Here is a 12,875-nt window from a genome sequence, read left to right as displayed (position 1 = left end):
TTTATTTTTATAATTCTTGTTTTTTACTTTCAGATTTTAATTGATTCATATAGAAATCTTATTAAAAACCATAACGGTATCAATATTGTTAGAGTAGCCATCTAAACAAACTTCAATGTCATGGTTATTTCTTGCAGCTGAGTTTTCCATAAAAGTTACAGGATTAACACCCGTCCATTTAATTGAGATTCCATTTTCTCCTTGTGTTCTGATGTCAGCTGCAGAGGCACATACCTTTTTGGTAAAATATAACCTGGAATTTAACATTAACAGGAGAGGGTGGTAATCACTAAATAAACTATGCAGTATAATACAATCATACACAAAAGGCCTACTATTCCTTGATGTCAAAAAGTAATCAATACATGAAGAAGATCTAGCCCCCTCATCAATATATTCATCAATAACTCCATCATTGACACCTAATTTCGTAACTTCCAGGCCATATTTATACATGACATAATTAAGTGTTTCACCATAGGGATTATGTGAGAAATTAGTAATATGGTCCCATAAATCATCTATATTGCCACATTGATCAATTTTCGAAGACTTGCAAAGTTCGATATTATAATCCCCACCCCATATCACTATATGCTCACTCCCCAGGCTCTTCAAAAAAATATCAAGTTCTTCCTCCAGCGTAGTGATTATCCCTGATCTTGTTTTATTCAAAATGTTATAATAATAGTTTATCACTACAATATGTTGCTTTCCCTTAACATTAAATATTAGCAACTGGAAGTGCTCTGAGTTAGTACAAATTTTCTCTATGGTCAGTGGGGAAGTTACCAAAAGTAGCACAGCCAGACCTCCACTCGCTCTCCCTGCCTTGGATAGGGTTGCTTTGGTAAAAATAGTTTTAAACCCATGTACGTGAAAGGGTTCTACAAGTCATGTTTCCTGTATTAAGATGAAAGTTTGGTTCTGTATGTTATTAAGCCATGATATATCAGACAATTTATTTTTAGCCCCTGCAACATTCCATGACAGGATTTGCAATGATCCAGCCAGTCGGCTACTTGCTGGGTCAGTACTGATAGGAATGCAAAAAAGTGTGGAATCATTATAGGTGCAGGGCGGCATGACTTCTGCTTGCGAAGCTTCAATGCTAATAGAATGAGGGGATGAGTTACATCCTACTGACAATATCTCAGTACCATTGGGGAAGGGGGAATTTCCTTCTTCTGAAAAGGGTACATTTATACTGGTTATTTCAATAGGGCTACTCAGGGTTCCTCTTTTTAAGTTCAGAATAAAATTTATTGGAAATAAAAAGGTGTGAATACAATAAAACAAATAATACTGAAGAGGAACAAAATAAGCTGGATAATCTTTGCATACATAATCAAATAAAATGAGAAGAAAAAAAAATACAATAAATATGTACATCAGTTGAAAATCAAGTTAAAGCAAATATTGAGAAAGAAAATAGAAAAAGAATAGTAAATCAGTCATACATGAAACTGATTAGGAACGATTAGGTCAATCAGGGAGGTTTGGGAACTTCTTGCTGAGTTGGTAACAAATGAAACGATTTTTTAGCAAAGGCGTCAAGGTACGTTGTTATAGGGAGCCATAAAACAGTGCGTTTCATCGCCAATTGAGGAGGAAAAACAAAGGCAGTGTCTAATCTATGGTTGTGACAAACATTACACCACCATGCTTTAATCGATATCTTCGTAAAATCTTTCCAATTAGCAGTAATTTGTTGGAATGCAACTGCTATCAGTAAATCAATAATTCGTATATCAAAAGTAACCTGGCTCCAGCACGGAGAGAGACTACCAAGAAAAATATGAGTAAAAGTAAAAGGGACTTGGGTATGAAAGATATCATTAATTTGGTACACAGACAAAATATCGAGTTTTAAATTTCGATATACAATTATATCGAAGTTTAAATATCGATGGGACAAAATATCGAAGGTAAGTAATATCGACAGTCTTAATATCGATATTAGTATGATATCAGTAATATCGAAGTTTTAAATATCGATGTCAATAATATCGAAATAATAACTTCGATGTTACTAATATCAATTTTTAAATACATTTAGTGTATATTATATTGTATTTATTATGTTTTATTATTTATTTTTAATGTAATTTAATTAAATATTGTCTTTTACTACTGTAGCGGGTTGTGGGTTTATAGGGGAATAGGGTGGGAAGTAATTTAATTATGTTAAATTAATTATTAATTAGTAGGAATTATTAAATAATTAATTGAGAATTAATTTTTAATTAATTTAAATTAATTGATTGATTGATAGATATGTTCTGTAGCGGGTTATGGATTTATAGGGGAATAGGGTGGGAAGTAATTTAATAATAATTAATTAATTAATATATTTTTGTACATATTTTAATTAATAATTAATTGGTAATTAATGTATATTAATTAGTTAATTAATTAATATAATTTTGTACATATTTTTAATTATAAATGAGTTGGTAATTAATTAATATTAATTAGTTAATTACATTAATTAGAGTAATTTTTTTATATATCATTTTTTGTTATTCTTAATTAATTAATTGGGAAAAATAATAATAATTATTAAATTAAATTAATTACAGCTAATGTGCTAATATATTTACTTTATTGTTATTGTTAATTAATAATTAATTGGTAATTAAATAATATTAATTAATTTTGGGTAAAGGAGTATTTTTAGGGTTCAGGGTCAGTTTTCAGTTTTTGGGTAAAGGGGTATTTTTAGGGTTCAGGGTCAGTTTCAGTTCTTGGGTAAAGGGGTATTTTTAGGGTTCAGGGTCAGTTTTCAGTTTTTGGGTAAAGGGGTATTTTTAGGGTTCAGGGTCAGTTTTCAGTTTTTGGGTAAAGGGGTATTTTTAGGGTTCAGGGTGAGTTTTCAGTTCTTGGGTAAAGGGGTATTTTTAGCGTTCAGGGTCAGTTTTCAGTTTTTGGCTAAAGGGGTATTTTTAGGGTTCAGGGTCAGTTTTCAGTTTTTGGGTTAAGGGGTATTTTTAGGGTTCAGGGTCAGTTTTGGGTTTTTGGGTAAAGGGGTATTTTTAGGGTTCAGGGTCAGTTTTCAGTTTTTGGGTAAAGGGGTATTTTTAGGGTTCAGGGTCAGTTTTCAGTTTTTGGGTTAAGGGGTATTTTTAGGGTTCAGGGTCAGTTTTGGGTTTTTGGGGTACAGGGATATTTTTAGGGTTCAGGGTCAGTTTGGGGTTTTTGGGGTACAGGGATATTTTTAGGGTTCAGGGTCAGTTTTGGGTTTTTAGGGTACAGGGATATTTTTAGGATTCAGGGTCAGTTTTTGGTTTTTGGGGTACAGGCGTACAGGGTAATAATAATTTTTTTTTACATTAAATCAATTAAATGAAATTAAAAAAAAGAAAATTACATTAAATTATTAAGTGTTTTATTTATTTTAAATGTATATGTATTCGTTTTAATTTTGTATTAATATTTTTATTTAATATTTGTAAAATTATATGTATTTTAAAAATATTTTTACATTATTATTAATACATTTTAAAAAACGATATTTTTAATTTCGATATTTTTGCACTACAATATTATTTTTTCGATATTTTTGTACTTACCTTTATGAAGATATGACTCCGATATTTTTGATGTCGATATTTTTGTGCCGATATTTTTGTATTTCGATATTCTGTCTGTCGATATTATGTCAGGCATTCCATTAATTTGGGACCAAATCCGCTTCCAGAAGTCCTGAATAATAGTGCAGGAAAAAACATATGGAACAGAGTAGCAGTAGGAGTAGAACAAGACCAACAGAGATCGGGACAGAGGAGAATCTGTTATGAAGTAAATGCGGTGTAAAAAGGAGTCTATTATAAATGAAAAATAGAGTTTGGGTGAGAGTGGCAGCTCTGGAGGACTTGCAAAGTTTTATCCATAGCTTGTCCCAAAGCTAAATGGGCCAAGAAGTAGAAAAGTCGCTTTCCCATTGCTCCTCTACTTAAGATTTTGGGCGAGGAAGAGATTTGGAGCGCAGGAATGCATAGATAAGGGAAGCTTTGGAGTGGGTAGTCAGGAAAGAGTGAAGTAGTGAGGTGGGAGTAGGAGATGGAGAGAGGTTAGGAGAGTGCAGAAATTGGGCATAGATAGGCAGGATTGCTTCTTTCAGTAAGAGATAATTACGAGCAGAGGAAGCAGGTAAATCAAAGGAAAGGCGTAGCAAGTGAAAAGATAGAAAAGCGGACTGAGAGAAAAGTTGAGAAACCCAAATCAAACCCCTCTGTTGCCAGGATTTCCAATAGAAAGGTCTGCCTTTAATAAGGATATTGTCATTATGCCAAATAGTGGAGGATAAGAAATCAGCAAAAGAGGAGGGGACGGGTGGTGGAGAGGCTAGAAGTAACTTGGTTGTGAATTTATGTATGGGATTAGATGATAACTGTGGTTTGCGAGTAAAAGAAAGAAATTCAGCAAAAGTAAAAGGTGAAAGAGACAGGTGTTCCACATTAACCCAGAGAGGACAGGATTCTTCGGGGTCTTGCAGCCAAAAGGAGGCCTGGCGCAAAAGAAAAGCTTTATGGTAAGTAGGAAAATCAGGAAAATTGACACCTCCTTCCGATTTAGGTTGTGTTAATCGGTAAAGAGACATTCGAGGCTTTTTGCCAGACCAGAGAAAAGAAGCAAGAATAGAATGAATTTTCCTAAAGAATTTCATGGGAATAGAGACAGGAATATTAGAGATGGTATATAAAACAATAGGGGATAGCATCATTTTAATAGTATCGAGGCGTCCCTACCAAGAGAGATAGAGTGGGTGCCACTTGGTGGTGAGATCAGTTAATTTCTGGATACATTTATTGAGACAGAGGGAAACCGTATCAGTGATGGAGGAAGTGACATGTAAACCTAGATACTTGATGTGAGAGGAGCTCCAGGTGAAATTGGATGCAGCAAAATCAGGTTTGAAAGTAAATTTAGTGAGGGGTAAAATTTCGCATTTGTCATTATTTAGTTTATATCCAGAAATCAGCGGATATGCATGAACTTCAGAAAGAAAGGCAGGGATAGAGACAGTGGGGTTAGAAATAAAGAGCAAAATATCATCAGCGTAAGCAGCAAGCTTAACATGAGACTGTGAAAAGTGAAAGCCATGAATATCAGGATTCTGTCGAAGCTTGGAAAGGAAGGGTTCTAGAGCTAAATTAAAGAGGAAGGGAGATAACGGGCAACCTTGTCGGACACCTCTGCCTAGGTCAAAAAAAGAGGAAACCAGACCATTTGCACAAACCGCTGCTCTAGGATTGGAATAAAGAAAGGAAATTAGGGACAAAAATTTGGGACCAAAGCCAAACCATTTAAGGGCAGAAAAAAGATAGGTCCATTCTACTCTATCAAACGCTTTTTCTGCATCCAAGGCAATAGCTGCCAGGGAGCCTGAGAAGAGTGGAGATTTGGACAAAACATTAAATAAAAGCCTAGTATTATCAGTAATGAAACGACCTTTAACAAAACCAGATTGCTCAGGACCAAGTAAATCAGGTAAAAAGGAATCCAATCGGGCTGCAAGAGATTTGGCATATATTTTATAATCAATATTGACAAGGGAAATTGGTCTATAATTCTTACAATATCTAGAATTTTTGCCCTCTTTGGGAATAATGCAAATATGGGCATCAGCAAAGGTACCTGAAGACCCACCCAAGGTTACAAAGGAATCAATAAGAGAATGCAACTTGGGAATGAGCAATGTGGAAAAATGGCGATAAAACTCGACGGTGAAACCATCAGGTCCCGGAGCCTTATCTTTTTTGAGGGAGTTAAGAGCAGATAGTAATTCCTTCTGAGAGACATCCAATTCCAAAGAGGTTAAATCAATAGGAAAATGGTCTGGTTTGCGAATGGTAGAGAAGAAATCAAAGAGTGATTGAGAAGTAGGATGGGTTTCGGAAGAGTAAAGGGTTGAATAGAAATGGGAAAACTCATCCAGAATATCAGCATCTTTGTGTCGAGGGGTCTCATTTGCGTCAAACACAGATTCAATATTGAGTTTGTTGTGCCTAATTTTTAAATAATTAGCTAGAATTTTCCCCGCTTTATTTTTCCCACCATAAAATTTGGAGCTAGATTTCAACAAATAAAGAGAAGCGTCTTCTGTAGATTTCTTATTAAATTTCAACTTAGCATCAATAAGTGCTGTCAAGCTTTCCCTGGAATGAGAGGTATAATAGGAGTGCTCCAAACTCTTTATTTTGCGGAGCAGGTCATTGTTATGCTTGCGTGTGTCTCTAAGTTTTGCAGATACAAAGCGTATGATGAAATCTCTAGCCGTGGCTTTGAAAGCATCCCAGATTGTGTGGGTCGGAAGAGATGGAGTGTCATTAAAAAGAAAGTATTCATTAAAAAAGTCAATAAAAGAGGCGGTAAATTTAGGATCTAAAAGTAGGGAATTGGTAAAACGCCACCTCTTTGGTGCATTAATCTTGGGTAGGATATCAATATCAATATGGACAGGAGCGTGATCAGATAAAAGAATGGGGCCAATTTCAGCATGAGTGAGAGATTGTACAAGGTGATGGGATACAAAAATATAATCAATTCCTGATTGGGAATGGTGGGAAGGAGAGTAAAAAGTGAATTCTTTGGTTGTTGGATTACATAAGCGCCATGCATCAATGAGTTTATGCTGTGAAATAGCATGGGTAAAATGTTTATGAGGCTTATTTGGGATAAAAGAGGTCTTGGAATTTCGGTCTATAAAAGGGTCAAGAGGTTGATTGCAATCTCCTGCTAAAATAAAGTGATCGTCTATGCGACTGGAAATGTGAGTAGCTCTCTCACGCCAAAAAGTCGGATGACCACCTGTGGGAGCATAAATGTTAAAAAGGGAGAGTGGAACACCCCTCAAGGAAAGCTTGACAAATGACCATCTACTATCAGGGTCGCAATCATTTTCTAAAACAGAATAAGTAAGAGACTTACGAATAAGAATAGCATCTCCATTGCGCTTACCATCTCCGGGAGCAAAATATACCTCTCCCACCCAACCCCTTCTAAGTTTAACAGACTCTGCTTAGTTAAGTGAGTTTCTTGTAAAAAAGCGAAATCTACATTTAATTTAGCAATGTGAGAAAGAATTTGTTGCCTCTTAATTGGAGAGTTCAGACCTTTAACGTTCCATGAAACAATACGCACAGACATTATGAAAACATGAAAAAGAGGAAACTGCTGCAATAAAGACTTATAATGAAACTATGAAAGATACATGAGAAGAAAATGTGAAGAAGTAATAAAGATGTTAAAGGAAAAAAGAATTGGATAAAGAAAATTTGAAAAAGGAATAGCAAAAATGACACCTCAAAGAATAGAAAGAGAAAGTAAAGGAAAAGGAGAGAAGAGTGGAGGATAGGGTAAGAAATGAACATGTCGATAAGGAAAGGAAGTGTACTTACAAGTAGGGAAAATGAGGAGGTACAAACAGGAGGGGGAATCAGACGTGTACGACGGGGGGGGGGTAGAACCAACTGAAGGAGACAAGGCGGCCAGGCAGGCGAACCAACCACCCGGCTGGGGAAACATGAAGCATGAGGGAGCATCTGTGAAAAAAGAAGGAAATCATTAGGGAAAGAAAGAGAGCAATACAATTAAATGGACAACGCGAAGGACATATCAAGAAAGGCAAGTTATGTAAAAGGGGAAAAAGACAGTAAACATACTGAATAACAAGAGTAACCTGAAAAGAGGAAATGAATCACAAGACATAAGTAACTATAATAACAGTAATAAACCAATGCAAAAACTTATGCATATAATACTGGACTGGGAATAGGAAAAAGTAACATTAGTCTCATAAGTCAAGGAGGAAACGCCGAAGAGGAAGCAGAAGTATCCATGGTCGAAGCATGGCAGGAAATGAGGAAGCTCTGGAGTCGCACAGGATCCTGGTAAGTCGTGGTCTTGTTATTATAGGTGACCCGGAAGAGACAAGGATGGAAAAGACCGTAGCGGGCACCAATGGAACGAAGTGCAGGTCTCATATCCAAAAAGGCTTTGCGACGGTTGGCCGTGGCTCTAGCATAATCCTGCGCAAAAAACAAGGAGGATCCAGACCAGGTGATACGAGGAGCGGCTCTAGCTGCTGAAAGAACTTTCAAAAGGTCAGTGTATTGTAGGAAATACATGATGACACCTCTGGGCTTTGTCGAAGGAGAAGTAGACGATGGGGCTCGACCAAGCCTGTGAGCCCTTTGTATGTTAAGTACAGTGTCCTCCGGAAGATGCAGAAGTTTATGAAGAAAAGATTTGAAAAAGGCTATAGGATCATTCCCCTCGCAATTCTCCGCAAGGCAGTAGATTCGTAAGTTATTGCGCCTATTTCTGTTCTCAAGGTCTTCAACCTGCTTTTGAAGAGAAGAGATCTGAGGGTGCATGTGGACAGTTTTAGCAGAGGATTCCTGAAGCAAAGTTACAGTATGCTCCACAGACGTGACCCGTGCCTCCATTTGAGCCCAGTTATCAGTTAAGACCTGTAATTTAGCATTGGTTTCTTCCATGAAAGGGCGGAGTGCCCTTATCTCTTCCAATAACAAGTCAATAGAAGCAGACGGAGCCGAGGCAGAGGCAGTTGGCAAAGGTGGGTCTTTTTTCAGTCGCTTAACTGTGTTCTTCCCGTTGGATTGAGGAAGAGGTTCCATGGCCGGTTTCGACATAAGAGCAGGAAATTCCTGAGAAGATTCTAGTTGGGCCAATGCTGAGAAAACCTTTGAATTTTTGATGAAGGTGCGCTTTGAGGTTTTGTCGGCGCAGTTCGTTGTAAGTTTGCCCATCAGGGTGATAAGCTATAATCAAGGCAGCAGTAGGTGACTAAAAGTGGAGGAGCCCCTTTACCATCCAGTAATAGCAGACACCAATATGAAAAAGAGGCGGATCCCAACAGTAATAGTGGGTTGAAAAGTAAAATTGGTGAAGTCACAATGGATATATAGGACAGGGAGAGCTCTTATAGGAGAAAGGACTGCCAAAGTCAGGAAAAAAGGAAGGCACCTATACACGAATGCATTCTTCCAATCGATAATAGCCAATGAGTTTAGCGACTTTCAATGTTTAGACAAAGGATGTTGGTTGACTGCCAATGTAGAGAACATGGTTGAGATAAACTCTGACCATAGGTTAAAGTCAATTATTTTGAAAAAAGGAGGCAGAATGAACGTTGTTGCACAAACAGAATTGCAATGAGGGAGCTGGAAAGCATCGAAGCATCAAAATGGCCGTTTGCGCACATAGAAATAAAAAAGTGAAGAGAAATGCCACTGTAAAACGATAGTGGGCAGTTTGTTAGATAGAGAAAAGTCAGTTTGTTGCAGAATGAGGCTCACCGTGAGGGAGGAGGATGATAACAAGCATAAAAGCAAAAATGCAGGGAGCGCCGGTTATGAGGCCATGAGCAGCGCTGCGTGAAGACTGTTCACAAGATGGCGGCCGCGGCCGTCACGGAGCCGCGATGTTGCAGCGTTACCTGAGAGGAGTCGAAAATGAGCATACAAGCTCATGTGAAGGGCCGCATTGTGGTCAGGACGCACTCCGACAACAAAATCTGGAGCTCGGCGAGGCAAAGTCCAACGCGGTCCGCTCGTATTCCCCAGCCGCAGCGGAGCGCTCACGCCGGCACCGCCATCTCCAATGGGTGCTAAGCCACGCCCCCTCAGGGTTCCTCTTACCGGCTGATTATCAACCGTTTGAGCTGCTCTTATATTCAGTCAATCCACCTCACTGCATCTTCCCAGGAGATCAAACCTATTTGGCATTGATGGAATTATTTCATTAAATAGTACAGTATTGGGCACTGTTGGATTTAGAATATTGCGTAGTGCTAGGTCTATAGAAGTGCCCAAGGGGTACAGCAGTAATGGCAGCATATTGATGTTCACTTGGCCATCCGTGTTTCCTTAAGACCGCGTCTAGTAAACAGGCCACAAAATATGGATGTCGAAAATTTACAACAATACAGTCCCCTTCACAGGTCTTATCCATGTTACCCACCCAACTCACTCTCCTTAGCATTATTATCTCCTGAGACAGAACCCCAGTGTTCTCCATTATACACCTATAATTCAACCCCTTTCCATACGTTATATTCAAATCTCACCACTCACCAGTGCAACAGCACTCGAACAGAAGCTGCTGCCATAAAGTAAAATGGAAGGCGGTTCGATCAATCAATAATCAATTAAATAAATGTATCTCAATCTTCAACACTAAAATTTCTGACTCTTTGCCATCCTTCTATTAAAAAATAATAGTGATGACAATACCACCTCATCAAACAAGCACGGTGACCAGGCAGGCTGTTGCAATTAAATTGGATAGAACCGAAGGCAATCTGTTCTAAAGTCTACGTGCTTTATTCCACTTTAGCTTAAGAATTTTTGAGCAAAATTGGCCCGGTCATTTCTTGTCATTAGATGGGCAAAACATCATTTGGATACCCACTAAAAAACATTTACTTCCAAAATACACATGAAGACTTCGAAACACCAAACTTGTGATTAGACACTGTGTAAACAAATCAAAAATGCAAACTTTGACCCGTTAAGTGTGGTGCACGTTCAGCCCGTTAAGTGTGGCGCACATTCAGCGGACGTCGCGTAAACTACCTCGGTAGTGCTGCACACATCCGCTGAACGTTCCGGCCCCGCCCGCGTAATAGAACGTTCTGCAATGGCGCGGAATTTGCGGCGCTCTAAAGGGGTTAAACACAAAAAACAGTTCTAAACAATATAAATGACTAGTCCTTATTTACACACTAGCACTAGGCGCACACCAACAGATTTAATACTCAGGTATACACCTACTGTTCTGCCTGTAACATGCGTAATGGGGCCACACAATAACATTGGGCATTGTCTGTAAGGGGAAAAAAAACAATTTAAACTAATTGCCTGAAGGCACGCCCTGTGTTGGTTCACCCATTCTCTAAAGCCAACGCGTTTCGAACCCCAGGTGGCTAGGGGGTTCTCCTCAGGACTGGGACTGGATTGTGTAAACTGAAAACACAAAAAATGACAAGAATGTAATGTAAAAAAAAGCTGAGCTACCCTGTTGTAAAGCTCCCCAGATAGTTTTACGCATCAGATAACGTGTGTACTTGATTGTAGCCGTTGGATTGGTCAAAGGTTGAATATAGCTGAGATGGCGATCTTACTAATGTGTTGGTGAAGCTGCACATTAGAGAAATAAAGAAATAACTCCCATGAGATTTTTGTCTGGCAGCAAGCTGTCTGTTTCACTCCAGGAAATAAGTAATAAATCAAACCTTGAAGGTCCAAATCTGCACTCCCAAAGAAAACTTCAGGGGACTTACACCCAGATTCATGACGAACACATTTTGCGATTCCTTAATAGCGAAACTTACAGATTCGCTATTAAGGAATAGCAAAATGCTATTCATCAAAAAATAGCGATTTCTAATTATTCCTTAATTGCGACTTGCAAATTGCGAGTCGCAATTAAGGAATATCTCCCCATTCATTCCTATGGGCCTAGAGGCCCATAGGATTGAATGGGAAGACACTCGGAATTTGCTAATCGCAAAAAGCGATTCGCAAAATGAAATTGCGATTTCAAGGGTGCAGGGGTGTCCAAAGGACACCCTGTAGCACCCCTGAAATGTGAATTTACACTGATGTTGTGCACACACATGTCCAAAGGACATGTGTGTGTGTAACATGCAACTTAGAAAAATGCATTTAAATGCATTTTTCTAAGCTTTCGCTATTTACCACGAGGTTTGACTTTGTGGTAAATAGCGGTCCTAAATTGAGAATTTGCAATTTTTAAATGAATAGCATTTAAGGAATCTCTAATAGAGATTCCTTGAATGCTAATCCTCGCAAATTTGCGAATTCTTTATTAGCGATTTTTGCATTTGGGATGCTGAATCCCAAATGCAAAAATTGCACTCGCAAAGGGCCAGATTCTCAGAATCTGGCCCTTTTCTAAGTGCATTTCACTTGATGAATCTGGCTGATTGTTTCTAGTTTGAAGAACGATGCAATTCACTTGTGCAATCTGCAAAGAAATCCGGGGGATATTACCAACAAGAGGCGATATTTATCGCTAACCTCGTTAAGCGCGCTATTTTTATCGACGGACATCGCTAGTATCAATGTATTATCAATACGTTGCTAGCCGGCGATCTTTTCCATTCCAGGCGATAAAAGGAGGTGATAGATTTAGCGTGACGTCGCTAACGCGACATACGCTAGCGTGAAAAAAGGATGTTGGGCCAATCAGCGATAAATATCGCAAGCCAATAGGTCCCAGGCTTTCATTTTATGAGTTAGATACCTGAAAAACGCCTGCTAAGCCAAAAAAATTACGTAGCAAATGCAGAACCCTGTAGATGATGGTGAGCAACCAGGGACAAGGGCAGAGGGCAGAAACAACACCCAGGAAGGCCAGGCAGAGACTCAAGGAAAGGCCAAGAGGAAGAGGAACCCCAAGTTCAGTCCAATGGAGAACCAGGTACTGGTTGAAGAGGTGACGCAACACCAGAAGGACCTCTTTGTGAGTTCCACCGTTACCATGCCAAGGAAAAAGGAGATATGTCAGAACATCATGACCAAAGTCAATGCTGTGGGGGAGAGAAGGAGGACAGTGGATGAGTGCAAGAAGCGGTGGCAAGATAACAATAGGAAGACAAAGAAAAAAAAGGGAGCCAACTTTAGGGCAGGGAGGAAGACTGGATGCGGCGGACCAGCTCCACAGGAGAAGCTGGATGATCTGGAGGAGCAGGTGTCCTACGTCATCAGCGAAGAGACTGTCGTTGGAGTCACAGGCCAGGATACTGCTGAGTTGGAACGCCCACAACAACACCAGGGTGAGCATCAACCAGGGACGTGGGGTAGGAGGCCGATGGGCACAGT

The 12,875-nt window shown here is 39.0% G+C and overlaps 1 long non-coding RNA gene across 2 annotated transcripts in view; it reads right to left on the bottom strand.

Moving 5' to 3' along the window:
* LOC147698912 (uncharacterized) overlaps positions 1-12,875 on the bottom strand; it is a 776,736-nt gene that overhangs the window by 661,185 nt on the left and 102,676 nt on the right. Inside the window, exon 5 of one of the 2 annotated variants that reach the window (XR_015299384.1) lies at positions 7,175-7,547. The exons of the other annotated variant lie outside the window; for it this stretch is intronic. This is a non-coding gene — a long non-coding RNA (uncharacterized LOC147698912). Of the gene's footprint in view, positions 1-7,174; positions 7,548-12,875 lie in introns of those variants that run through there. 2 annotated transcript variants of the gene reach the window in all.

The sequence above is a fragment of the Lissotriton vulgaris genome, chromosome 8 (assembly GCF_964263255.1).
Source record: "Lissotriton vulgaris chromosome 8, aLisVul1.2, whole genome shotgun sequence".
NCBI classification, from domain to species: domain Eukaryota; kingdom Metazoa; phylum Chordata; class Amphibia; order Caudata; family Salamandridae; genus Lissotriton; species Lissotriton vulgaris.
This window is presented reverse-complemented; position numbering and strand designations above follow the sequence as displayed.